This window comes from Ambystoma mexicanum, unplaced genomic scaffold (assembly GCF_040938575.1).
Source record: "Ambystoma mexicanum isolate Mex_15411 unplaced genomic scaffold, UKY_AmexF1_1 Mex_scaf1, whole genome shotgun sequence".
NCBI lineage: Eukaryota > Metazoa > Chordata > Amphibia > Caudata > Ambystomatidae > Ambystoma > Ambystoma mexicanum.
Genome location: NW_027182324.1, coordinates 4684800 through 4708887, shown reverse-complemented (window position 1 = coordinate 4708887; position 24088 = coordinate 4684800). Strand labels below are relative to the sequence as shown.

The window sequence follows — 24088 nt, the reverse complement described above, 5'->3', positions numbered from 1 at the left end:
ACGGAATGACTGAAAAAAGTTATGTCTCCAGTGTCAAAATGTGTGTAATGCACTAGTAATTCATTTCCTTTATTGACCAGTGAGGTAGCCATGTATGGAGGTGCTGTAGAGTGAAAATCAAGTTTCAAATGGGCAGTGATCCTTGTGCCTGGATAGCTCAGTCGGTAGAGCATCAGACTTTTAATCTGAGGGTCCAGGGTTCAAGTCCCTGTTCAGGCGTACCTTTGCTTCTTTTACAAAAAATTAAGCAGGAAATATGAATTGCTCATTCTAATATGTGCTATTTCTGATGGCATCGCAACCTTGGGCAATATGACTCTAAGGTAGTGGAGTCCAGAGTTTTTGGATGCTTTGCCAACATTTCAAGCCTGACTGTGCTTCTAAATAGCATGAAATAGCAATCTTTGTACAAAGTTTTAATATTGGGGAGACAGATTGGTCGAAAAAAAAGCAGACAGGCGCTGCTGAGATTCGAACTCAGGATCTCCTGTTTACTAGACAGGCACTTTAACCAACTAAGCCACAGCACCTTTTTTGCATCTGGTCTCCTTTCCTTCCTCATGTAATCATTTAGAAGTGAAATCCACTTTTTTAAGGCTGGGCTTCTGTTGCAATATAACTTTTCAAAATGTTTTCCAATTGACTGAAACTCCATTGCACAAAACGAGCATGTCATTAATCGTCGATTTAGAGTGGACTGCATTGCCCAGTGTGTGCATTGAGGAGCACATGTTCGTCTTTACTGGGGAGCAAGTTTGCACTCATGAATGTGGCAAAACATTCAAATCCGTAAGTGGGTGAACATTAAAGTCCTAGATGCTGCAAATCTCTATATCTGGATACGGAATGACTGAAAAAAGTTATGTCTCCAGTGTCAAAATGTGTGTAATGCACTAGTAATTCATTTCCTTTATTGACCAGTGAGGTAGCCATGTATGGAGGTGCTGTAGAGTGAAAATCAAGTTTCAAATGGGCAGTGATCCTTGTGCCTGGATAGCTCAGTCGGTAGAGCATCAGACTTTTAATCTGAGGGTCCAGGGTTCAAGTTCCTGTTCAGGCGTACCTTTGCTTCTTTTACAAAAAATTAAGCAGGAAATATGAATTGCTCATTCTAATATGTGCTATTTCTGATGGCATCGCAACCTTGGGCAATATGACTCTAAGGTAGTGGAGTCCAGAGTTCTTGGATGCTTTGCCAACATTTCAAGCCTGACTGTGCTTCTAAATAGCATGAAATAGCAATCTTTGTACAAAGTTTTAATATTGGGGAGACAGATTGGTCCAAAAAAAAGCAGACAGGCGCTGCTGAGATTCGAACTCAGGATCTCCTGTTTACTAGACAGGCGCTTTAACCAACTAAGCCACAGCACCTTTTTTGCATCTGGTCTCCTTTCCTTCCTCATGTAATCATTCAGAAGTGAAACCCACTTTTTTAAGGCTGGGCTTCTGTTGCAATATAACTTTTCAAAATGTTTTCCAATTGACTGAAACTCCATTGCACAAAACGAGCATGTCATTAATCGTCGATTTAGAGTGGACTGCATTGCCCAGTGTGTGCATTGAGGAGCACATGTTCGTCTTTACTGGGGAGCAAGTTTGCACTCATGAATGTGGCAAAACATTCAAATCCGTAAGTGGGTGAACATTAAAGTCCTAGATGCTGCAAATCTCTATATCTGGATACCGAATGACTGAAAAAAGTTATGTCTCCAGTGTCAAAATGTGTGTAATGCACTAGTAATTCATTTCCTTTATTGACCAGTGAGGTAGCCATATATGGAGGTGCTGTAGAGTGAAAATCAAGTTTCAAATGGGCAGTGATCCCTGTGCCTGGATAGCTCAGTCGGTAGAGCATCAGACTTTTAATCTGAGGGTCCAGGGTTCAAGTCCCTGTTCAGGCGTACCTTTGCTTCTTTTACAAAAAATTAAGCAGGAAATATGAATTGCTCATTCTAATATGTGCTATTTCTGATGGCATCGCAACCTTGGGCAATATGACTCTAAGGTAGTGGAGTCCAGAGTTCTTGGATGCTTTGCCAACATTTCAAGCCTGACTGTGCTTCTAAATAGCATGAAATAGCAATCTTTGTACAAAGTTTTAATATTGGGGAGACAGATTGGTCGAAAAAAAAGCAGACAGGCGCTGCTGAGATTCAAACTCAGGATCTCCTGTTTACTAGACAGGCGCTTTAACCAACTAAGCCGCAGCACCTTTTTTGCATCTGGTCTCCTTTCCTTCCTCATGTAATCATTTAGAAGTGAAATCCACTTTTTTAAGGCTGGGCTTCTGTTGCAATATAACTTTTCAAAATGTTTTCCAATTGACTGAAACTCCATTGCACAAAACGAGCATGTCATTAATCGTCGATTTAGAGTGGACTGCATTGCCCAGTGTGTGCATTGAGGAGCACATGTTCGTCTTTACTGGGGAGCAAGTTTGCACTCATGAATGTGGCAAAACATTCAAATCCGTAAGTGGGTGAACATTAAAGTCCTAGATGCTGCAAATCTCTATATCTGGATACGGAATGACTGAAAAAAGTTATGTCTCCAGTGTCAAAATGTGTGTAATGCACTAGTAATTCATTTCCTTTATTGACCAGTGAGGTAGCCATGTATGGAGGTGCTGTAGAGTGAAAATCAAGTTTCAAATGGCAGTGATCCATCTGCCTGGATAGCTCAGTCGGTAGAGCATCAGACTTTTAATCTGAGGGTCCAGGGTTCAAGTCCCTGTTCAGGCGTATCTTTGCTTCTTTTACAAAAAATTTAGCAGGAAATATGAATTGCTCATTCTAATATGTGCTATTTCTGATGGCATCGCAACCTTGGGCAATATGACTCTAAGGTAGTGGAGTCCAGAATTCTTGGATGCTTTGCCAACATTTCAAGCCTGACTGTGCTTCTAAATAGCATGAAATAACAATCTTTGTACAAAGTTTAAATATTGGGGAGACAGATTGGTCGAAAAAAAAGCAGACAGGCGCTGCTGAGATTCGAACTCAGGATCTCCTGTTTACTAGACAGGCGCTTTAACCAACTAAGCCACAGCACCTCTTTTGCATCTGATCTCCTGTCCTTCCTCATGTAATCATTTAGAAGTGAAATCCACTTTTTTTAAGGCTGGGCTTCTGTTGCAATATAACTTTACAAAATGTTTTCCAATTGACTGAAACTCCATTGCACAAAACGAGCATGTCATTAATCGTTGATTTAGAGTGGACTGCATTGCCCAGTGTGTGTATTGAGGAGCACATGTTCGCCTTTACTGGGGAGCAATTTTGCACTCATGAATGTGGCAAAACATTCAAATCCGTAAGTGGGTGAACATTAAAGTCCTAGATGCTGCAAATCTCTATATCTGGATACGGAATGACTGAAAAAAGTTATGTCTCCAGTGTCAAAATGTGTGTAATGCACTAGTAATTCATTTCCTTTATTGACCAGTGAGGTAGCCCTGTATGGAGGTGCTGTAGAGTGAAGATCAAGTTTCAAATGAGCAGTGATCCTTGTGCCTGGATAGCTCAGTCGGTAGAGCATCAGACTTTTAATCTGAGGGTCCAGGGTTCAAGTCCCTGTTCAGGCGTACCTTTGCTTCTTTTACAAAAAATTAAGCAGGAAATATGAATTGCTCATTCTAATATGTGCTATTTCTGATGGCATCGCAACCTTGGGCAATATGACTCTAAGGTAGTGGAGTCCAGAGTTCTTGGATGCTTTGCCAACATTTCAAGCCTGACTGTGCTTCTAAATAGCATGAAATAGCAATCTTTGTACAAAGTTTTAATATTGGGGAGACAGATTGGTCGAAAAAAAAGCAGACAGGCGCTGCTGAGATTCGAACTCAGGATCTCCTGTTTACTAGACAGGCGCTTTAACCAACTAAGCCACAGCACCTTTTTTGCATCTGGTCTCCTTTCCTTCCTCATGTAATCATTTAGAAGTGAAATCCACTTTTTTAAGGCTGGGCTTCTGTTGCAATATAACTTTTCAAAATGTTTTCCAATTGACTGAAACTCCATTGCACAAAACGAGCATGTCATTAATCGTCGATTTAGAGTGGACTGCATTGCCCAGTGTGTGCATTGAGGAGCACATGTTCGTCTTTACTGGGGAGCAAGTTTGCACTCATGAATGTGGCAAAACATTCAAATCCGTAAGTGGGTGAACATTAAAGTCCTAGATGCTGCAAATCTCTATATCTGGATACGGAATGACTGAAAAAAGTTATGTCTCCAGTGTCAAAATGTGTGTAATGCACTAGTAATTCATTTCCTTTATTGACCAGTGAGGTAGCCGTGTATGGAGGTGCTGTAGAGTGAAAATCAAGTTTCAAATGGTCAGTGATCCTTGTGCCTGGATAGCTCAGTCGGTAGAGCATCAGACTTTTAATCTGAGGGTCCAGGGTTCAAGTCCCTGTTCAGGCGTACCTTTGCTTCTTTTACAAAAAATTAAGCAGGAAATATGAATTGCTCATTCTAATATGTGCTATTTCTGATGGCATCGCAACCTTGGGCAATATGACTCTAAGGTAGTGGAGTCCAGAGTTTTTGGATGCTTTGCCAACATTTCAAGCCTGACTGTGCTTCTAAATAGCATGAAATAGCAATCTTTGTACAAAGTTTTAATATTGGGGAGACAGATTGGTCGAAAAAAAAGCAGACAGGCGCTGCTGAGATTCGAACTCAGGATCTCCTGTTTACTAGACAGGCACTTTAACCAACTAAGCCACAGCACCTTTTTTGCATCTGGTCTCCTTTCCTTCCTCATGTAATCATTTAGAAGTGAAATCCACTTTTTTAAGGCTGGGCTTCTGTTGCAATATAACTTTTCAAAATGTTTTCCAATTGACTGAAACTCCATTGCACAAAACGAGCATGTCATTAATCGTCGATTTAGAGTGGACTGCATTGCCCAGTGTGTGCATTGAGGAGCACATGTTCGTCTTTACTGGGGAGCAAGTTTGCACTCATGAATGTGGCAAAACATTCAAATCCGTAAGTGGGTGAACATTAAAGTCCTAGATGCTGCAAATCTCTATATCTGGATACGGAATGACTGAAAAAAGTTATGTCTCCAGTGTCAAAATGTGTGTAATGCACTAGTAATTCATTTCCTTTATTGACCAGTGAGGTAGCCATGTATGGAGGTGCTGTAGAGTGAAAATCAAGTTTCAAATGGGCAGTGATCCTTGTGCCTGGATAGCTCAGTCGGTAGAGCATCAGACTTTTAATCTGAGGGTCCAGGGTTCAAGTTCCTGTTCAGGCGTACCTTTGCTTCTTTTACAAAAAATTAAGCAGGAAATATGAATTGCTCATTCTAATATGTGCTATTTCTGATGGCATCGCAACCTTGGGCAATATGACTCTAAGGTAGTGGAGTCCAGAATTCTTGGATGCTTTGCCAACATTTCAAGCCTGACTGTGCTTCTAAATAGCATGAAATAACAATCTTTGTACAAAGTTTTAATATTGGGGAGACAGATTGGTCGAAAAAAAAGCAGACAGGCGCTGCTGAGATTCGAACTCAGGATCTCCTGTTTATTAGACAGGCGCTTTAACCAACTAAGCCACAGCACCTTTTTTGCATCTGGTCTCCTTTCCTTCCTCATGTAATCATTTAGAAGTGAAATCCACTTTTTTTAAGGCTGGGCTTCTGTTGCAATATAACTTTTCAAAATGTTTTCCAATTGACTGAAACTCCATTGCACAAAACGAGCATGTCATTAATCGCCGATTTAGAGTGGACTGCATTGCCCAGTGTGTGCATTGAGGAGCACATGTTCGTCTTTACTGGGGAGCAAGTTTGCACTCATGAATGTGGCAAAACATTCAAATCCGTAAGTGGGTGAACATTAAAGTCCTAGATGCTGCAAATCTCTATATCTGGATACGGAATGACTGAAAAAAGTTATGTCTCCAGTGTCAAAATGTGTGTAATGCACTAGTAATTCATTTCCTTTATTGACCAGTGAGGTAGCCATGTATGGTGGTGCTGTAGAGTGAAAATCAAGTTTCAAATGGGCAGTGATCCTTGTGCCTGGATAGCTCAGTCGGTAGAGCATCAGACTTTTAATCTGAGGGTCCAGGGTTCAAGTTCCTGTTCAGGCGTACCTTTGCTTCTTTTACAAAAAATTAAGCAGGAAATATGAATTGCTCATTCTAATATGTGCTATTTCTGATGGCATCGCAACCTTGGGCAATATGACTCTAAGGTAGTGGAGTCCAGAATTCTTGGATGCTTTGCCAACATTTCAAGCCTGACTGTGCTTCTAAATAGCATGAAATAACAATCTTTGTACAAAGTTTTAATATTGGGGAGACAGATTGGTCGAAAAAAAAGCAGACAGGCGCTGCTGAGATTCGAACTCAGGATCTCCTGTTTACTAGACAGGCGCTTTAACCAACTAAGCCACAGCACCACTTTTGCATCTCATCTCCTGTCCTTCCTCATGTAATCATTTAGAAGTGAAATCCACTTTTTTTAAGGCTGGGCTTCTGTTGCAATATAACTTTACAAAATGTTTTCCAATTGACTGAAACTCCATTGCACAAAACGAGCATGTCATTAATCGTTGATTTAGAGTGGACTGCATTGCCCAGTGTGTGTATTGAGGAGCACATGTTCGCCTTTACTGGGGAGAAATTTTGCACTCATGAATGTGGCAAAACATTCAAATCCGTAAGTGGGTGAACATTAAAGTCCTAGATGCTGCAAATCTCTATATCTGGATACGGAATGACTGAAAAAAGTTATGTCTCCAGTGTCAAAATGTGTGTAATGCACTAGTAATTCATTTCCTTTATTGACCAGTGAGGTAGCCATGTATGGAGGTGCTGTAGAGTGAAAATCAAGTTTCAAATGGGCAGTGATCCTTGTGCCTGGATAGCTCAGTCGGTAGAGCATCAGACTTTTAATCTGAGGGTCCAGGGTTCAAGTCCCTGTTCAGGCGTACCTTTGCTTCTTTTACAAAAAATTAAGCAGGAAATATGAATTGCTCATTCTAATATGTGCTATTTCTGATGGCATCGCAACCTTGGGCAATATGACTCTAAGGTAGTGGAGTCCAGAGTTTTTGGATGCTTTGCCAACATTTCAAGCCTGACTGTGCTTCTAAATAGCATGAAATAGCAATCTTTGTACAAAGTTTTAATATTGGGGAGACAGATTGGTCGAAAAAAAAGCAGACAGGCGCTGCTGAGATTCGAACTCAGGATCTCCTGTTTACTAGACAGGCACTTTAACCAACTAAGCCACAGCACCTTTTTTGCATCTGGTCTCCTTTCCTTCCTCATGTAATCATTTAGAAGTGAAATCCACTTTTTTAAGGCTGGGCTTCTTTTGCAATATAACTTTTCAAAATGTTTTCCAATTGACTGAAACTCCATTGCACAAAACGAGCATGTCATTAATCGTCGATTTAGAGTGGACTGCATTGCCCAGTGTGTGCATTGAGGAGCACATGTTCGTCTTTACTGGGGAGCAAGTTTGCACTCATGAATGTGGCAAAACATTCAAATCCGTAAGTGGGTGAACATTAAAGTCCTAGATGCTGCAAATCTCTATATCAGGATACGGAATGACTGAAAAAAGTTATGTCTCCAGTGTCAAAATGTGTGTAATGCACTAGTAATTCATTTCCTTTATTGACCAGTGAGGTAGCCATGTATGGAGGTGCTGTAGAGTGAAAATCAAGTTTCAAATGGGCAGTGATCCTTGTGCCTGGATAGCTCAGTCGGTAGAGCATCAGACTTTTAATCTGAGGGTCCAGGGTTCAAGTCCCTGTTCAGGCGTACCTTTGCTTCTTTTACAAAAAATTAAGCAGGAAATATGAATTGCTCATTCTAATATGTGCTATTTCTGATGGCATCGCAACCTTGGGCAATATGACTCTAAGGTAGTGGAGTCCAGAGTTCTTGGATGCTTTGCCAACATTTCAAGCCTGACTGTGCTTCTAAATAGCATGAAATAGCAATCTTTGTACAAAGTTTTAATATTGGGGAGACAGATTGGTCGAAAAAAAAGCAGACAGGCGCTGCTGAGATTCGAACTCAGGATCTCCTGTTTACTAGACAGGCGCTTTAACCAACTAAGCCACAGCACCTTTTTTGCATCTGGTCTCCTTTCCTTCCTCATGTAATCATTTAGAAGTGAAATCCACTTTTTTAAGGCTGGGCTTCTATTGCAATATAACTTTTCAAAATGTTTTCCATTTGACTGAAACTCCATTGCACAAAACGAGCATGTCATTAATCGTCGATTTAGAGTGGACTGCATTGCCCAGTGTGTGCATTGAGGAGCACATGTTCGTCTTTACTGGGGAGCAAGTTTGCACTCATGAATGTGGCAAAACATTAAAATCCGTAAGTGGGTGAACATTAAAGTCCTAGATGAAACAAATCTCTATATCTGGATACGGAATGACTGAAAAAAGTTATGTCTCCAGTGTCAAAATGTGTGTAATGCACTAGTAATTCATTTCCTTTATTGACCAGTGAGGTAGCCATGTATGGAGGTGCTGTAGAGTGAAAATCAAGTTTCAAATGGCAGTGATCCATGTGCCTGGATAGCTCAGTCGGTAGAGCATCAGACTTTTAATCTGAGGGTCCTGGTTTCAAGTCCCTGTTCAGGTGTATCTTTGCTTCTTTTACAAAAAATTTAGCAGGAAATATGAATTGCTCATTCTAATATGTGCTATTTCTGATGGCATCGCAACCTTGGGCAATATGACTCTAAGGTAGTGGAGTCCAGAATTCTTGGATGCTTTGCCAACATTTCAAGCCTGACTGTGCTTCTAAATAGCATGAAATAACAATCTTTGTACAAAGTTTTAATATTGGGGAGACAGATTGGTCGAAAAAAAAGCAGACAGGCGCTGCTGAGATTCGAACTCAGGATCTCTTGTTTACTAGACAGGCGCTTTAACCAACTAAGCCACAGCACCTCTTTTGCATCTGATCTCCTGTCCTTCCTCATGTAATCATTTAGAAGTGAAATCCACTTTTTTTAAGGCTGGGCTTCTGTTGCAATATAACTTTACAAAATGTTTTCCAATTGACTGAAACTCCATTGCACAAAACGAGCATGTCATTAATCGTTGATTTAGAGTGGACTGCGTTGCCCAGTGTGTGTATTGAGGAGCACATGTTCGCCTTTACTGGGGAGAAATTTTGCACTCATGAATGTGGCAAAACATTCAAATCCGTAAGTGGGTGAACATTAAAGTCCTAGATGCTGCCAATCTCTATATCTGGATACGGAATGACTGAAAAAAGTTATGTCTCCAGTGTCAAAATGTGTGTAATGCACTAGTAATTCATTTCCTTTATTGACCAGTCAGGTAGCCATGTATGGAGGTGCTGTAGAGTGAAAATCAAGTTTCAAATGGGCAGTGATCCTTGTGCCTGGATAGCTCAGTCGGTAGAGCATCAGACTTTTAATCTGAGGGTCCAGGGTTCAAGTCCCTGTTCAGGCGTACCTTTGCTTCTTTTACAAAAAATTAAGCAGGAAATATGAATTGCTCATTCTAATATGTGCTATTTCTGATGGCATCGCAACCTTGGGCAATATGACTCTAAGGTAGTGGAGTCCAGAGTTTTTGGATGCTTTGCCAACATTTCAAGCCTGACTGTGCTTCTAAATAGCATGAAATAGCAATCTTTGTACAAAGTTTTAATATTGGGGAGACAGATTGGTCGAAAAAAAAGCAGACAGGCGCTGCTGAGATTCGAACTCAGGATCTCCTGTTTACTAGACAGGCACTTTAACCAACTAAGCCACAGCACCTTTTTTGCATCTGGTCTCCTTTCCTTCCTCATGTAATCATTTAGAAGTGAAATCCACTTTTTTAAGGCTGGGCTTCTGTTGCAATATAACTTTTCAAAATGTTTTCCAATTGACTGAAACTCCATTGCACAAAACGAGCATGTCATTAATCGTCGATTTAGAGTGGACTGCATTGCCCAGTGTGTGCATTGAGGAGCACATGTTCGTCTTTACTGGGGAGCAAGTTTGCACTCATGAATGTGGCAAAACATTCAAATCCGTAAGTGGGTGAACATTAAAGTCCTAGATGCTGCAAATCTCTATATCTGGATACGGAATGACTGAAAAAAGTTATGTCTCCAGTGTCAAAATGTGTGTAATGCACTAGTAATTCATTTCCTTTATTGACCAGTGAGGTAGCCATGTATGGAGGTGCTGTAGAGTGAAAATCAAATTTCAAATGGGCAGTGATCCTTGTGCCTGGATAGCTCAGTCGGTAGAGCATCAGACTTTTAATCTGAGGGTCCAGGGTTCAAGTCCCTGTTCAGGCGTACCTTTGCTTCTTTTACAAAAAATTAAGCAGGAAATATGAATTGCTCATTCTAATATGTGCTATTTCTGATGGCATCGCAACCTTGGGCAATATGACTCTAAGGTAGTGGAGTCCAGAGTTCTTGGATGCTTTGCCAACATATCAAGCCTGACTGTGCTTCTAAATAGCATGAAATAGCAATCTTTGTACAAAGTTTTAATATTGGGGAGACAGATTGGTCGAAAAAAAGCAGACAGGCGCTGCTGAGATTCGAACTCAGGATCTCCTGTTTACTAGACAGGCGCTTTAACCAACTAAGCCACAGCACCTTTTTTGCATCTGGTCTCCTTTCCTTCCTCATGTAATCATTTAGAAGTGAAATCCACTTTTTTAAGGCTGGGCTTCTGTTGCAATATAACTTTTCAAAATGTTTTCCAATTGACTGAAACTCCATTGCACAAAACGAGCATGTCATTAATCGTCGATTTAGAATGGACTGCATTGCCCAGTGTGTGCATTGAGGAGCACATGTTCGTCTTTACTGGGGAGCAAGTTTGCACTCATGAATGTGGCAAAACATTAAAATCCGTAAGTGGGTGAACATTAAAGTCCTAGATGCTGCAAATCTCTATATCTGGATACGGAATGACTGAAAAAAGTTATGTCTCCAGTGTCAAAATGTGTGTAATGCACTAGTAATTCATTTCCTTTATTGACCAGTGAGGTAGCCATGTATGGAGGTGCTGTAGAGTGAAAATCAAGTTTCAAATGGGCAGTGATCCCTGTGCCTGGATAGCTCAGTCGGTAGAGCATCAGACTTTTAATCTGAGGGTCCAGGGTTCAAGTTCCTGTTCAGGCGTATCTTTGCTTCTTTTACAAAAAATATAGCAGGAAATATGAATTGCTCATTCTAATATGTGCTATTTCTGATGGCATCGCAACCTTGGGCAATATGACTCTAAGGTAGTGGAGCCCAGAATTCTTGGATGCTTTGCCAACATTTCAAGCCTGACTGTGCTTCTAAATAGCATGAAATAACAATCTTTGTACAAAGTTTTAATATTGGGGAGACAGATTGGTCGAAAAAAAAGCAGACAGGCGCTGCTGAGATTCGAACTCAGGATCTCCTGTTTACTAGACAGGCGCTTTAACCAACTAAGCCACAGCACCTCTTTTGCATCTGATCTCCTTTCCTTCCTCATGTAATCATTTAGAAGTGAAATCCAATTTTTTTAAGGCTGGGCTTCTGTTGCAATATAACTTTACAAAATGTTTTCCAATTGACTGAAACTCCATTGCACAAAACGAGCATGTCATTAATCGTTGATTTAGAGTGGACTGCATTGCCCAGTGTGTGTATTGAGGAGCACATGTTCGCCTTTACTGGGGAGCAATTTTGCACTCATGAATGTGGCAAAACATTCAAATCCGTAAGTGGGTGAACATTAAAGTCCTAGATGCTGCAAATCTCTATATCTGGATACGGAATGACTGAAAAAAGTTATGTCTCCAGTGTCAAAATGTGTGTAATGCACTAGTAATTCATTTCCTTTATTGACCAGTGAGGTAGCCATGTATGGAGGCGCTGTAGAGTGAAAATCAAGTTTCAAATGGGAGTGATCCATGTGCCTGGATAGCTCAGTAGGTAGAGCATCAGACTTTTAATCTGAGGGTCCAGGGTTCAAGTCCCTGTTCAGGCGTACCTTTGCTTCTTTTACAAAAAATTAAGCAGGAAATATGAATTGCTCATTCTAATATGTGCTATTTCTGATGGCATCGCAACCTTGGGCAATATGACTCTAAGGTAGTGGAGTCCAGAGTTCTTGGATGCTTTGCCAACATTTCAAGCCTGACTGTGCTTCTAAATAGCATGAAATAGCAATCTTTGTACAAAGTTTTAATATTGGGGAGACAGATTGGTCGAAAAAAAAGCAGACAGGCGCTGCTGAGATTCGAACTCAGGATCTCCTGTTTACTAGACAGGCGCTTTAACCAACTAAGCCACAGCACCTTTTCTGCATCTGGTCTCCTTTCCTTCCTCATGTAATCATTTAGAAGTGAAATCCACTTTTTTAAGGCTGGGCTTCTGTTGCAATATAACTTTTCAAAATGTTTTCCAATTGACTGAAACTCCATTGCACAAAACGAGCATGTCATTAATCGTCGATTTAGAGTGGACTGCATTGCCCAGTGTGTGCATTGAGGAGCACATGTTTGTCTTTACTGGGGAGCAAGTTTGCACTCATGAATGTGGCAAAACATTCAAATCCGTAAGTGGGTGAACATTAAAGTCCTAGATGCTGCAAATCTCTATATCTGGATACGGAATGACTGAAAAAAGTTATGTCTCCAGTGTCAAAATGTGTGTAATGCACTAGTAATTCATTTCCTTTATTGACCAGTGAGGTAGCCATGTATGGAGGTGCTGTAGAGTGAAAATCAAGTTTCAAATGGGCAGTGATCCCTGTGCCTGGATAGCTAAATCGGTAGAGCATCAGACTTTTAATCTGAGGGTCCAGGGTTCAAGTCCCTGTTTAGGCGTACCTTTGCTTCTTTTACAAAAAATTAAGCAGGAAATATGAATTGCTCATTCTAATATGTGCTATTTCTGATGGCATCGCAACCTTGGGCAATATGACTCTAAGGTAGTGGAGTCCAGAGTTCTTGGATGCTTTGCCAACATTTCAAGCCTCACTGTGCTTCTAAATAGCATGAAATAGCAATCTTTGTACAAAGTTTTAATATTGGGGAGACAGATTGGTCGAAAAAAAAGCAGACAGGCGCTGCTGAGATTCGAACTCAGGATCTCCTGTTTACTAGACAGGCGCTTTAACCAACTAAGCCACAGCACCTTTTTTGCATCTGGTCTCCTTTCCTTCCTCATGTAATCATTTAGAAGTGAAATCCACTTTTTTAAGGCTGGGCTTCTATTGCAATATAACTTTTCAAAATGTTTTCCATTTGACTGAAACTCCATTGCACAAAACGAGCATGTCATTAATCGTCGATTTAGAGTGGACTGCATTGCCCAGTGTGTGCATTGAGGAGCACATGTTCGTCTTTACTGGGGAGCAAGTTTGCACTCATGAATGTGGCAAAACATTAAAATCCGTAAGTGGGTGAACATTAAAGTCCTAGATGAAACAAATCTCTATATCTGGATACGGAATGACTGAAAAAAGTTATGTCTCCAGTGTCAAAATGTGTGTAATGCACTAGTAATTCATTTCCTTTATTGACCAGTGAGGTAGCCATGTATGGAGGTGCTGTAGAGTGAAAATCAAGTTTCAAATGGCAGTGATCCATGTGCCTGGATAGCTCAGTCGGTAGAGCATCAGACTTTTAATCTGAGGGTCCTGGTTTCAAGTCCCTGTTCAGGTGTATCTTTGCTTCTTTTACAAAAAATTTAGCAGGAAATATGAATTGCTCATTCTAATATGTGCTATTTCTGATGGCATCGCAACCTTGGGCAATATGACTCTAAGGTAGTGGAGTCCAGAATTCTTGGATGCTTTGCCAACATTTCAAGCCTGACTGTGCTTCTAAATAGCATGAAATAACAATCTTTGTACAAAGTTTTAATATTGGGGAGACAGATTGGTCGAAAAAAAAGCAGACAGGCGCTGCTGAGATTCGAACTCAGGATCTCTTGTTTACTAGACAGGCGCTTTAACCAACTAAGCCACAGCACCTCTTTTGCATCTGATCTCCTGTCCTTCCTCATGTAATCATTTAGAAGTGAAATCCACTTTTTTTAAGGCTGGGCTTCTGTTGCAATATAACTTTACAAAATGTTTTCCAATTGACTGAAACTCCATTGCACAAAACGAGCATGTCATTAATCGTTGATTTAGAGTGGACTGCGTTGCCCAGTGTGTGTATTGAGGAGCACATGTTCGCCTTTACTGGGGAGAAATTTTGCACTCATGAATGTGGCAAAACATTCAAATCCGTAAGTGGGTGAACATTAAAGTCCTAGATGCTGCCAATCTCTATATCTGGATACGGAATGACTGAAAAAAGTTATGTCTCCAGTGTCAAAATGTGTGTAATGCACTAGTAATTCATTTCCTTTATTGACCAGTCAGGTAGCCATGTATGGAGGTGCTGTAGAGTGAAAATCAAGTTTCAAATGGGCAGTGATCCTTGTGCCTGGATAGCTCAGTCGGTAGAGCATCAGACTTTTAATCTGAGGGTCCAGGGTTCAAGTCCCTGTTCAGGCGTACCTTTGCTTCTTTTACAAAAAATTAAGCAGGAAATATGAATTGCTCATTCTAATATGTGCTATTTCTGATGGCATCGCAACCTTGGGCAATATGACTCTAAGGTAGTGGAGTCCAGAGTTTTTGGATGCTTTGCCAACATTTCAAGCCTGACTGTGCTTCTAAATAGCATGAAATAGCAATCTTTGTACAAAGTTTTAATATTGGGGAGACAGATTGGTCGAAAAAAAAGCAGACAGGCGCTGCTGAGATTCGAACTCAGGATCTCCTGTTTACTAGACAGGCACTTTAACCAACTAAGCCACAGCACCTTTTTTGCATCTGGTCTCCTTTCCTTCCTCATGTAATCATTTAGAAGTGAAATCCACTTTTTTAAGGCTGGGCTTCTGTTGCAATATAACTTTTCAAAATGTTTTCCAATTGACTGAAACTCCATTGCACAAAACGAGCATGTCATTAATCGTCGATTTAGAGTGGACTGCATTGCCCAGTGTGTGCATTGAGGAGCACATGTTCGTCTTTACTGGGGAGCAAGTTTGCACTCATGAATGTGGCAAAACATTCAAATCCGTAAGTGGGTGAACATTAAAGTCCTAGATGCTGCAAATCTCTATATCTGGATACGGAATGACTGAAAAAAGTTATGTCTCCAGTGTCAAAATGTGTGTAATGCACTAGTAATTCATTTCCTTTATTGACCAGTGAGGTAGCCATGTATGGAGGTGCTGTAGAGTGAAAATCAAGTTTCAAATGGGCAGTGATCCTTGTGCCTGGATAGCTCAGTCGGTAGAGCATCAGACTTTCAATCTGAGGGTCCAGGGTTCAAGTCCCTGTTCAGGCGTACCTTTGCTTCTTTTACAAAAAATTAAGCAGGAAATATGAATTGCTCATTCTAATATGTGCTATTTCTGATGGCATCGCAACCTTGGGCAATATGACTCTAAGGTAGTGGAGTCCAGAGTTCTTGGATGCTTTGCCAACATATCAAGCCTGACTGTGCTTCTAAATAGCATGAAATAGCAATCTTTGTACAAAGTTTTAATATTGGGGAGACAGATTGGTCGAAAAAAAGCAGACAGGCGCTGCTGAGATTCGAACTCAGGATCTTCTGTTTACTAGACAGGCGCTTTAACCAACTAAGCCACAGCACCTTTTTTGCATCTGGTCTCCTTTCCTTCCTCATGTAATCATTTAGAAGTGAAATCCACTTTTTTAAGGCTGGGCTTCTGTTGCAATATAACTTTTCAAAATGTTTTCCAATTGACTGAAACTCCATTGCACAAAACGAGCATGTCATTAATCGTCGATTTAGAGTGGACTGCATTGCCCAGTGTGTGCATTGAGGAGCACATGTTCGTCTTTACTGGGGAGCAAGTTTGCACTCATGAATGTGGCAAAACATTAAAATCCGTAAGTGGGTGAACATTAAAGTCCTAGATGCTGCAAATCTCTATATCTGGATACGGAATGACTGAAAAAAGTTATGTCTCCAGTGTCAAAATGTGTGTAATGCACTAGTAATTCATTTCCTTTATTGACCAGTGAGGTAGCCATGTATGGAGGTGCTGTAGAGTGAAAATCAAGTTTCAAATGGGCAGTGATCCCTGTGCCTGGATAGCTCAGTCGGTAGAGCATCAGACTTTTAATCTGAGGGTCCAGGGTTCAAGTTCCTGTTCAGGCGTATCTTTGCTTCTTTTACAAAAAATATAGCAGGAAATATGAATTGCTCATTCTAATATGTGCTATTTCTGATGGCATCGCAACCTTGGGCAATATGACTCTAAGGTAGTGGAGCCCAGAATTCTTGGATGCTTTGCCAACATTTCAAGCCTGACTGTGCTTCTAAATAGCATGAAATAACAATCTTTGTACAAAGTTTTAATATTGGGGAGACAGATTGGTCGAAAAAAAAGCAGACAGGCGCTGCTGAGATTCGAACTCAGGATCTCCTGTTTACTAGACAGGCGCTTTAACCAACTAAGCCACAGCACCTCTTTTGCATCTGATCTCCTTTCCTTCCTCATGTAATCATTTAGAAGTGAAATCCAATTTTTTTAAGGCTGGGCTTCTGTTGCAATATAACTTTACAAAATGTTTTCCAATTGACTGAAACTCCATTGCACAAAACGAGCATGTCATTAATCGTTGATTTAGAGTGGACTGCATTGCCCAGTGTGTGTATTGAGGAGCACATGTTCGCCTTTACTGGGGAGCAATTTTGCACTCATGAATGTGGCAAAACATTCAAATCCGTAAGTGGGTGAACATTAAAGTCCTAGATGCTGCAAATCTCTATATCTGGATACGGAATGACTGAAAAAAGTTATGTCTCCAGTGTCAAAATGTGTGTAATGCACTAGTAATTCATTTCCTTTATTGACCAGTGAGGTAGCCATGTATGGAGGCGCTGTAGAGTGAAAATCAAGTTTCAAATGGGAGTGATCCATGTGCCTGGATAGCTCAGTAGGTAGAGCATCAGACTTTTAATCTGAGGGTCCAGGGTTCAAGTCCCTGTTCAGGCGTACCTTTGCTTCTTTTACAAAAAATTAAGCAGGAAATATGAATTGCTCATTCTAATATGTGCTGTTTCTGATGGCATCGCAACCTTGGGCAATATGACTCTAAGGTAGTGGAGTCCAGAGTTCTTGGATGCTTTGCCAACATTTCAAGCCTGACTGTGCTTCTAAATAGCATGAAATAGCAATCTTTGTACAAAGTTTTAATATTGGGGAGACAGATTGGTCCAAAAAAAAGCAGACAGGCGCTGCTGAGATTCGAACTCAGGATCTCCTGTTTACTAGACAGGCGCTTTAACCAACTAAGCCACAGCACCTTTTTTGCATCTGGTCTCCTTTCCTTCCTCATGTAATCATTCAGAAGTGAAACCCACTTTTTTAAGGCTGGGCTTCTGTTGCAATATAACTTTTCAAAATGTTTTCCAATTGACTGAAACTCCATTGCACAAAACGAGCATGTCATTAATCGTCGATTTAGAGTGGACTGCATTGCCCAGTGTGTGCATTGAGGAGCACATGTTCGTCTTTACTGGGGAGCAAGTTTGCACTCATGAATGTGGCAAAACATTCAAATCCGTAAGTGGGTGAACATTAAAGTCCTAGATGCTGCAAATCTCTATATCTGGATACCGAATGACTGAAAAAAGTTATGTCTCCAGTGTCAAAATGTGTGTAATGCACTAGTAATTCATTTCCTTTATTGACCAGTGAGGTAGCCATATATGGAGGTGCTGTAGAGTGAAAATCAAGTTTCAAATGGGCAGTGATCCCTGTGCCTGGATAGCTCAGTCGGTAGAGCATCAGACTTTTAATCTGAGGGTCCAGGGTTCAAGTCCCTGTTCAGGTGTACCTTTGCTTCTTTTACAAAAAATTAAGCAGGAAATATGAATTGCTCATTCTAATATGTGCTATTTCTGATGGCATCGCAACCTTGGGCAATATGACTCTAAGGTAGTGGAGTCCAGAGTTCTTGGATGCTTTGCCAACATTTCAAGCCTGACTGTGCTTCTAAATAGCATGAAATAGCAATCTTTGTACAAAGTTTTAATATTGGGGAGACAGATTGGTCGAAAAAAAAGCAGACAGGCGCTGCTGAGATTCAAACTCAGGATCTCCTGTTTACTAGACAGGCGCTTTAACCAACTAAGCCGCAGCACCTTTTTTGCATCTGGTCTCCTTTCCTTCCTCATGTAATCATTTAGAAGTGAAATCCACTTTTTTAAGGCTGGGCTTCTGTTGCAATATAACTTTTCAAAATGTTTTCCAATTGACTGAAACTCCATTGCACAAAACGAGCATGTCATTAATCGTCGATTTAGAGTGGACTGCATTGCCCAGTGTGTGCATTGAGGAGCACATGTTCGTCTTTACTGGGGAGCAAGTTTGCACTCATGAATGTGGCAAAACATTCAAATCCGTAAGTGGGTGAACATTAAAGTCCTAGATGCTGCAAATCTCTATATCTGGATACGGAATGACTGAAAAAAGTTATGTCTCCAGTGTCAAAATGTGTGTAATGCACTAGTAATTCATTTCCTTTATTGACCAGTGAGGTAGCCATGTATGGAGGTGCTGTAGAGTGAAAATCAAGTTTCAAATGGCAGTGATCCATCTGCCTGGATAGCTCAGTCGGTAGAGCATCAGACTTTTAATCTGAGGGTCCAGGGTTCAAGTCCCTGTTCAGGCGTATCTTTGCTTCTTTTACAAAAAATTTAGCAGGAAATATGAATTGCTCATTCTAATATGTGCTATTTCTGATGGCATCGCAACCTTGGGCAATATGACTCTAAGGTAGTGGAGTCCAGAATTCTTGGATGCTTTGCCAACATTTCAAGCCTGACTGTGCTTCTAAATAGCATGAAATAACAATCTTTGTACAAAGTTTAAATATTGGGGAGACAGATTGGTCGAAAAAAAAGCAGACAGGCGCTGCTGAGATTCGAACTCAGGATCTCCTGTTTACTAGACAGGCGCTTTAACCAACTAAGCCACAGCACCTCTTTTGCATCTGATCTCCTGTCCTTCCTCATGTAATCATTTAGAAGTGAAATCCACTTTTTTTAAGGCTGGGCTTCTGTTGCAATATAACTTTACAAAATGTTTTCCAATTGACTGAAACTCCATTGCACAAAACGAGCATGTCATTAATCGTTGATTTAGAGTGGACTGCATTGCCCAGTGTGTGTATTGAGGAGCACATGTTCGCCTTTACTGGGGAGCAATTTTGCACTCATGAATGTGGCAAAACATTCAAATCCGTAAGTGGGTGAACATTAAAGTCCTAGATGCTGCAAATCTCTATATCTGGATACGGAATGACTGAAAAAAGTTATGTCTCCAGTGTCAAAATGTGTGTAATGCACTAGTAATTCATTTCCTTTATTGACCAGTGAGGTAGCCATGTATGGAGGTGCTGTAGAGTGAAAATCAAGTTTCAAATGGGCAGTGATCCTTGTGCCTGGATAGCTCAGTCGGTAGAGCATCAGACTTTTAATCTGAGGGTCCAGGGTTCAAGTCCCTGTTCAGGCGTACCTTTGCTTCTTTTACAAAAAATTAAGCAGGAAATATGAATTGCTCATTCTAATATGTGCTATTTCTGATGGCATCGCAACCTTGGGCAATATGACTCTAAGGTAGTGGAGTCCAGAGTTCTTGGATGCTTTGCCAACATTTCAAGCCTGACTGTGCTTCTAAATAGCATGAAATAGCAATCTTTGTACAAAGTTTTAATATTGGGGAGACAGATTGGTCGAAAAAAAAGCAGACAGGCGCTGCTGAGATTCGAACTCAGGATCTCCTGTTTACTAGACAGGCGCTTTAACCAACTAAGCCACAGCACCTTTTTTGCATCTGGTCTCCTTTCCTTCCTCATGTAATCATTTAGAAGTGAAATCCACTTTTTTAAGGCTGGGCTTCTGTTGCAATATAACTTTTCAAAATGTTTTCCAATTGACTGAAACTCCATTGCACAAAACGAGCATGTCATTAATCGTCGATTTAGAGTGGACTGCATTGCCCAGTGTGTGCATTGAGGAGCACATGTTCGTCTTTACTGGGGAGCAAGTTTGCACTCATGAATGTGGCAAAACATTCAAATCCGTAAGTGGGTGAACATTAAAGTCCTAGATGCTGCAAATCTCTATATCTGGATACGGAATGACTGAAAAAAGTTATGTCTCCAGTGTCAAAATGTGTGTAATGCACTAGTAATTCATTTCCTTTATTGACCAGTGAGGTAGCCATGTATGGAGGTGCTGTAGAGTGAAAATCAAGTTTCAAATGGGCAGTGATACTTGTGCCTGGATAGCTCAGTCGGTAGAGGATCAGACTTTTAATCTGAGGGTCCAGGGTTCAAGTCCCTGTTCAGGCGTACCTTTGCTTCTTTTACAAAAAATTAAGCAGGAAATATGAATTGCTCATTCTAATATGTGCTATTTCTGATGGCATCGCAACCTTGGGCAATATGACTCTAAGGTAGTGGAGTCCAGAGTTTTTGGATGCTTTGCCAACATTTCAAGCCTGACTGTGCTTCTAAATAGCATGAAATAGCAATCTTTGTACAAAGTTTTAATATTGGGGAGACAGATTGGTCGAAAAAAAAGCAGACAGGCGCTGCTGAGATTCGAACTCAGGATCTCCTGTTTACTAGACAGGCACTTTAACCAACTAAGCCACAGCACCTTTTTTGCATCTGGTCTCCTTTCCTTCCTCATGTAATCATTTAGAAGTGAAATCCACTTTTTTAAGGCTGGGCTTCTGTTGCAATATAACTTTTCAAAATGTTTTCCAATTGACTGAAACTCCATTGCACAAAACGAGCATGTCATTAATCGTCGATTTAGAGTGGACTGCATTGCCCAGTGTGTGCATTGAGGAGCACATGTTCGTCTTTACTGGGGAGCAAGTTTGCACTCATGAATGTGGCAAAACATTCAAATCCGTAAGTGGGTGAACATTAAAGTCCTAGATGCTGCAAATCTCTATATCTGGATACGGAATGACTGAAAAAAGTTATGTCTCCAGTGTCAAAATGTGTGTAATGCACTAGTAATTCATTTCCTTTATTGACCAGTGAGGTAGCCATGTATGGAGGTGCTGTAGAGTGAAAATCAAGTTTCAAATGGGCAGTGATCCTTGTGCCTGGATAGCTCAGTCGGTAGAGCATCAGACTTTTAATCTGAGGGTCCAGGGTTCAAGTTCCTGTTCAGGCGTACCTTTGCTTCTTTTACAAAAAATTAAGCAGGAAATATGAATTGCTCATTCTAATATGTGCTATTTCTGATGGCATCGCAACCTTGGGCAATATGACTCTAAGGTAGTGGAGTCCAGAGTTCTTGGATGCTTTGCCAACATTTCAAGCCTGACTGTGCTTCTAAATAGCATGAAATAGCAATCTTTGTACAAAGTTTTAATATTGGGGAGACAGATTGGTCCAAAAAAAAGCAGACAGGCGCTGCTGAGATTCGAACTCAGGATCTCCTGTTTACTAGACAGGCGCTTTAACCAACTAAGCCACAGCACCTTTTTTGCATCTGGTCTCCTTTCCTTCCTCATGTAATCATTCAGAAGTGAAACCCACTTTTTTAAGGCTGGGCTTCTGTTGCAATATAACTTTTCAAAATGTTTTCCAATTGACTGAAACTCCATTGCACAAAACGAGCATGTCATTAATCGTCGATTTAGAGTGGACTGCATTGCCCAGTGTGTGCATTGAGGAGCACATGTTCGTCTTTACTGGGGAGCAAGTTTGCACTCATGAATGTGGCAAAACATTCAAATCCGTAAGTGGGTGAACATTAAAGTCCTAGATGCTGCAAATCTCTATATCTGGATACGGAATGACTGAAAAAAGTTATGTCTCCAGTGTCAAAATGTGTGTAATGCACTAGTAATTCATTTCCTTTATTGACCAGTGAGGTAGCCATGTATGGAGGTGCTGTAGAGTGAAAATCAAGTTTCAAATGGCAGTGATCCATCTGCCTGGATAGCTCAGTCGGTAGAGCATCAGACTTTTAATCTGAGGGTCCAGGGTTCAAGTCCCTGTTCAGGCGTATCTTTGCTTCTTTTACAAAAAATTTAGCAGGAAATATGAATTGCTCATTCTAATATGTGCTATTTCTGATGGCATCGCAACCTTGGGCAATATGACTCTAAGGTAGTGGAGTCCAGAATTCTTGGATGCTTTGCCAACATTTCAAGCCTGACTGTGCTTCTAAATAGCATGAAATAACAATCTTTGTACAAAGTTTAAATATTGGGGAGTGTAAGGATATTTGGCATGTTACAGCACAGAGTACAGCACTACTGCACAAGTAGCATTACAGCACTACTGCACAAGTAGCATTTTTTTTTTTTTTTTTTTTTTTTTGTTTTCAAATATTTTCTGTATTATAAAATTTGCATTTAGACATGATCTCATTCTTTACAGCAATAAAAGGGAACAATCAAAGCATTTTCAATGACACACTGCAATTATAGTGGCGGAGAACAGAACTTAAATTGCAACATTAGCACTTGATTAAGACACGCACGGGACTTTCATTTTTCTACACTGACTGCATACTTTCGTGCACACACACAGCTCCCCCAGTTAGGTAATTACCTTATCTGTTCAGAGTCTTCTCTCTGTGAATGTGGCTCTCTTGGCTTAACTCCAACAAAAAGGAACGCTTGCCTTCTCAAGCCGGGGTCATTGCCTGGAATTCTCAGCTTTTTCAGATAGGACTGCCTCTGCCAGTGGAAAGGTAATTCTTTCAGCTTTCCCCAGTCTCGACTGCAGCAGGACACCCCCACAGCCAGGTCTTCTCCCCAGTAGTGCAGAAAGATGTCTCCCTGTCTTTTTCCCTGCTACTGCCCACTAAAACTTTCCTCTCAGCCCTCTTTATGACGTGTTCCAATGAAATCCATCATCTCTCATCCTCCTACTTTTAAACAATAGCTTCGCTTATACATTTGCAATTGTTGCAAATCTGACTTCCTTCCTCCTGCAGTTACTGTGCACAACAACACGGATAATCAGGCAGAGAAGAGAGGAAAAATCTGCACACTCATTTAACTGGTTTTCAAAGTATGCCTAATTCTGCAGTAGAGAACACATTTTATTAGTGAGTTATATTAAAATAAGGTTTTATTAGTCAGGTTAATGGTTAATATGTTAGCTGTTAATTTTCAAATGTGTCTCTAGCAATATAGGCATTTCAGGTGAAAAATAGTGTGCATTTTTAAATGAACACGTGTGCTTTTAACTGTAAAAATAGCTTTGCATCTTATATGTTAAAATCGTTTTTTGACTGAATAGTCTGTCTTTCCTTGTTAATCTGCTAACCCATATAGCAATGCACCGCACCCTTGTGGTGGTGCTGCAAAAAAAATGCTACTTGTGCAGTAGTGCTGTAATGCTACTTGTGCAGTAGTGCTGTACTCTGTGCTGTAACATGCCAAATATCCTTACAGGAGACAGATTGGTCGAAAAAAAAGCAGACAGGCGCTGCTGAGATTCGAACTCAGGATCTCCTGTTTACTAGACAGGCGCTTTAACCAACTAAGCCACAGCACCTCTTTTGCATCTGATCTCCTGTCCTTCCTCATGTAATCATTTAGAAGTGAAATCCACTTTTTTTAAGGCTGGGCTTCTGTTGCAATATAACTTTACAAAATGTTTTCCAATTGACTGAAACTCCATTGCACAAAACGAGCATGTCATTAATCGTTGATTTAGAGTGGACTGCATTGCCCAGTGTGTGTATTGAGGAGCACATGTTCGCCTTTACTGGGGAGCAATTTTGCACTCATGAATGTGGCAAAACATTCAAATCCGTAAGTGGGTGAACATTAAAGCCTAGATGCTGCAAATCTCTATATCTGGATACGGAATGACTGAAAAAAGTTATGTCTCCAGTGTCAAAATGTGTGTAATGCACTAGTAATTCATTTCCTTTATTGACCAGTGAGGTAGCCATGTATGGAGGTGCTGTAGAGTGAAAATCAAGTTTCAAATGAGCAGTGATCCTTGTGCCTGGATAGCTCAGTCGGTAGAGCATCAGACTTTTAATCTG

At 40.6% G+C, this 24088-nt stretch overlaps 17 non-coding genes across 17 annotated transcripts; 1 reads left to right on the top strand and 16 right to left on the bottom strand.

Moving 5' to 3' along the window:
• Positions 1–1297: 1297 nt before the first annotated feature.
• Positions 1298–1371, bottom strand: TRNAT-AGU (transfer RNA threonine (anticodon AGU)). The gene has a single exon. It is a non-coding gene; the product is annotated as a tRNA-Thr (tRNA).
• A 1607-nt stretch (positions 1372–2978) lies between these two features.
• Positions 2979–3052, bottom strand: TRNAT-AGU (transfer RNA threonine (anticodon AGU)). Its single transcript has one exon. It is a non-coding gene; the product is annotated as a tRNA-Thr (tRNA).
• A 768-nt stretch (positions 3053–3820) lies between these two features.
• TRNAT-AGU (transfer RNA threonine (anticodon AGU)) lies at positions 3821–3894 on the bottom strand. Its single transcript has one exon. It is a non-coding gene; the product is annotated as a tRNA-Thr (tRNA).
• Positions 3895–5502: 1608 nt separating this feature from the next.
• On the bottom strand, positions 5503–5576 carry TRNAI-AAU (transfer RNA isoleucine (anticodon AAU)). The gene has a single exon. It is a non-coding gene; the product is annotated as a tRNA-Ile (tRNA).
• Positions 5577–6344: 768 nt separating this feature from the next.
• Positions 6345–6418, bottom strand: TRNAT-AGU (transfer RNA threonine (anticodon AGU)). The gene has a single exon. It is a non-coding gene; the product is annotated as a tRNA-Thr (tRNA).
• Positions 6419–8027: 1609 nt separating this feature from the next.
• TRNAT-AGU (transfer RNA threonine (anticodon AGU)) lies at positions 8028–8101 on the bottom strand. Its single transcript has one exon. It is a non-coding gene; the product is annotated as a tRNA-Thr (tRNA).
• A 2448-nt stretch (positions 8102–10549) lies between these two features.
• TRNAT-AGU (transfer RNA threonine (anticodon AGU)) lies at positions 10550–10623 on the bottom strand. The gene has a single exon. It is a non-coding gene; the product is annotated as a tRNA-Thr (tRNA).
• A 767-nt stretch (positions 10624–11390) lies between these two features.
• Positions 11391–11464, bottom strand: TRNAT-AGU (transfer RNA threonine (anticodon AGU)). The gene has a single exon. It is a non-coding gene; the product is annotated as a tRNA-Thr (tRNA).
• Positions 11465–12231: 767 nt separating this feature from the next.
• On the bottom strand, positions 12232–12305 carry TRNAT-AGU (transfer RNA threonine (anticodon AGU)). The gene has a single exon. It is a non-coding gene; the product is annotated as a tRNA-Thr (tRNA).
• A 767-nt stretch (positions 12306–13072) lies between these two features.
• On the bottom strand, positions 13073–13146 carry TRNAT-AGU (transfer RNA threonine (anticodon AGU)). The gene has a single exon. It is a non-coding gene; the product is annotated as a tRNA-Thr (tRNA).
• Positions 13147–15285: 2139 nt separating this feature from the next.
• Positions 15286–15358, top strand: TRNAE-UUC (transfer RNA glutamic acid (anticodon UUC)). Its single transcript has one exon. It is a non-coding gene; the product is annotated as a tRNA-Glu (tRNA).
• A 1077-nt stretch (positions 15359–16435) lies between these two features.
• Positions 16436–16509, bottom strand: TRNAT-AGU (transfer RNA threonine (anticodon AGU)). The gene has a single exon. It is a non-coding gene; the product is annotated as a tRNA-Thr (tRNA).
• A 767-nt stretch (positions 16510–17276) lies between these two features.
• On the bottom strand, positions 17277–17350 carry TRNAT-AGU (transfer RNA threonine (anticodon AGU)). Its single transcript has one exon. It is a non-coding gene; the product is annotated as a tRNA-Thr (tRNA).
• A 1607-nt stretch (positions 17351–18957) lies between these two features.
• TRNAT-AGU (transfer RNA threonine (anticodon AGU)) lies at positions 18958–19031 on the bottom strand. Its single transcript has one exon. It is a non-coding gene; the product is annotated as a tRNA-Thr (tRNA).
• A 768-nt stretch (positions 19032–19799) lies between these two features.
• Positions 19800–19873, bottom strand: TRNAT-AGU (transfer RNA threonine (anticodon AGU)). The gene has a single exon. It is a non-coding gene; the product is annotated as a tRNA-Thr (tRNA).
• Positions 19874–21481: 1608 nt separating this feature from the next.
• Positions 21482–21555, bottom strand: TRNAT-AGU (transfer RNA threonine (anticodon AGU)). Its single transcript has one exon. It is a non-coding gene; the product is annotated as a tRNA-Thr (tRNA).
• A 1960-nt stretch (positions 21556–23515) lies between these two features.
• TRNAT-AGU (transfer RNA threonine (anticodon AGU)) lies at positions 23516–23589 on the bottom strand. The gene has a single exon. It is a non-coding gene; the product is annotated as a tRNA-Thr (tRNA).
• Positions 23590–24088: the final 499 nt, after the last annotated feature.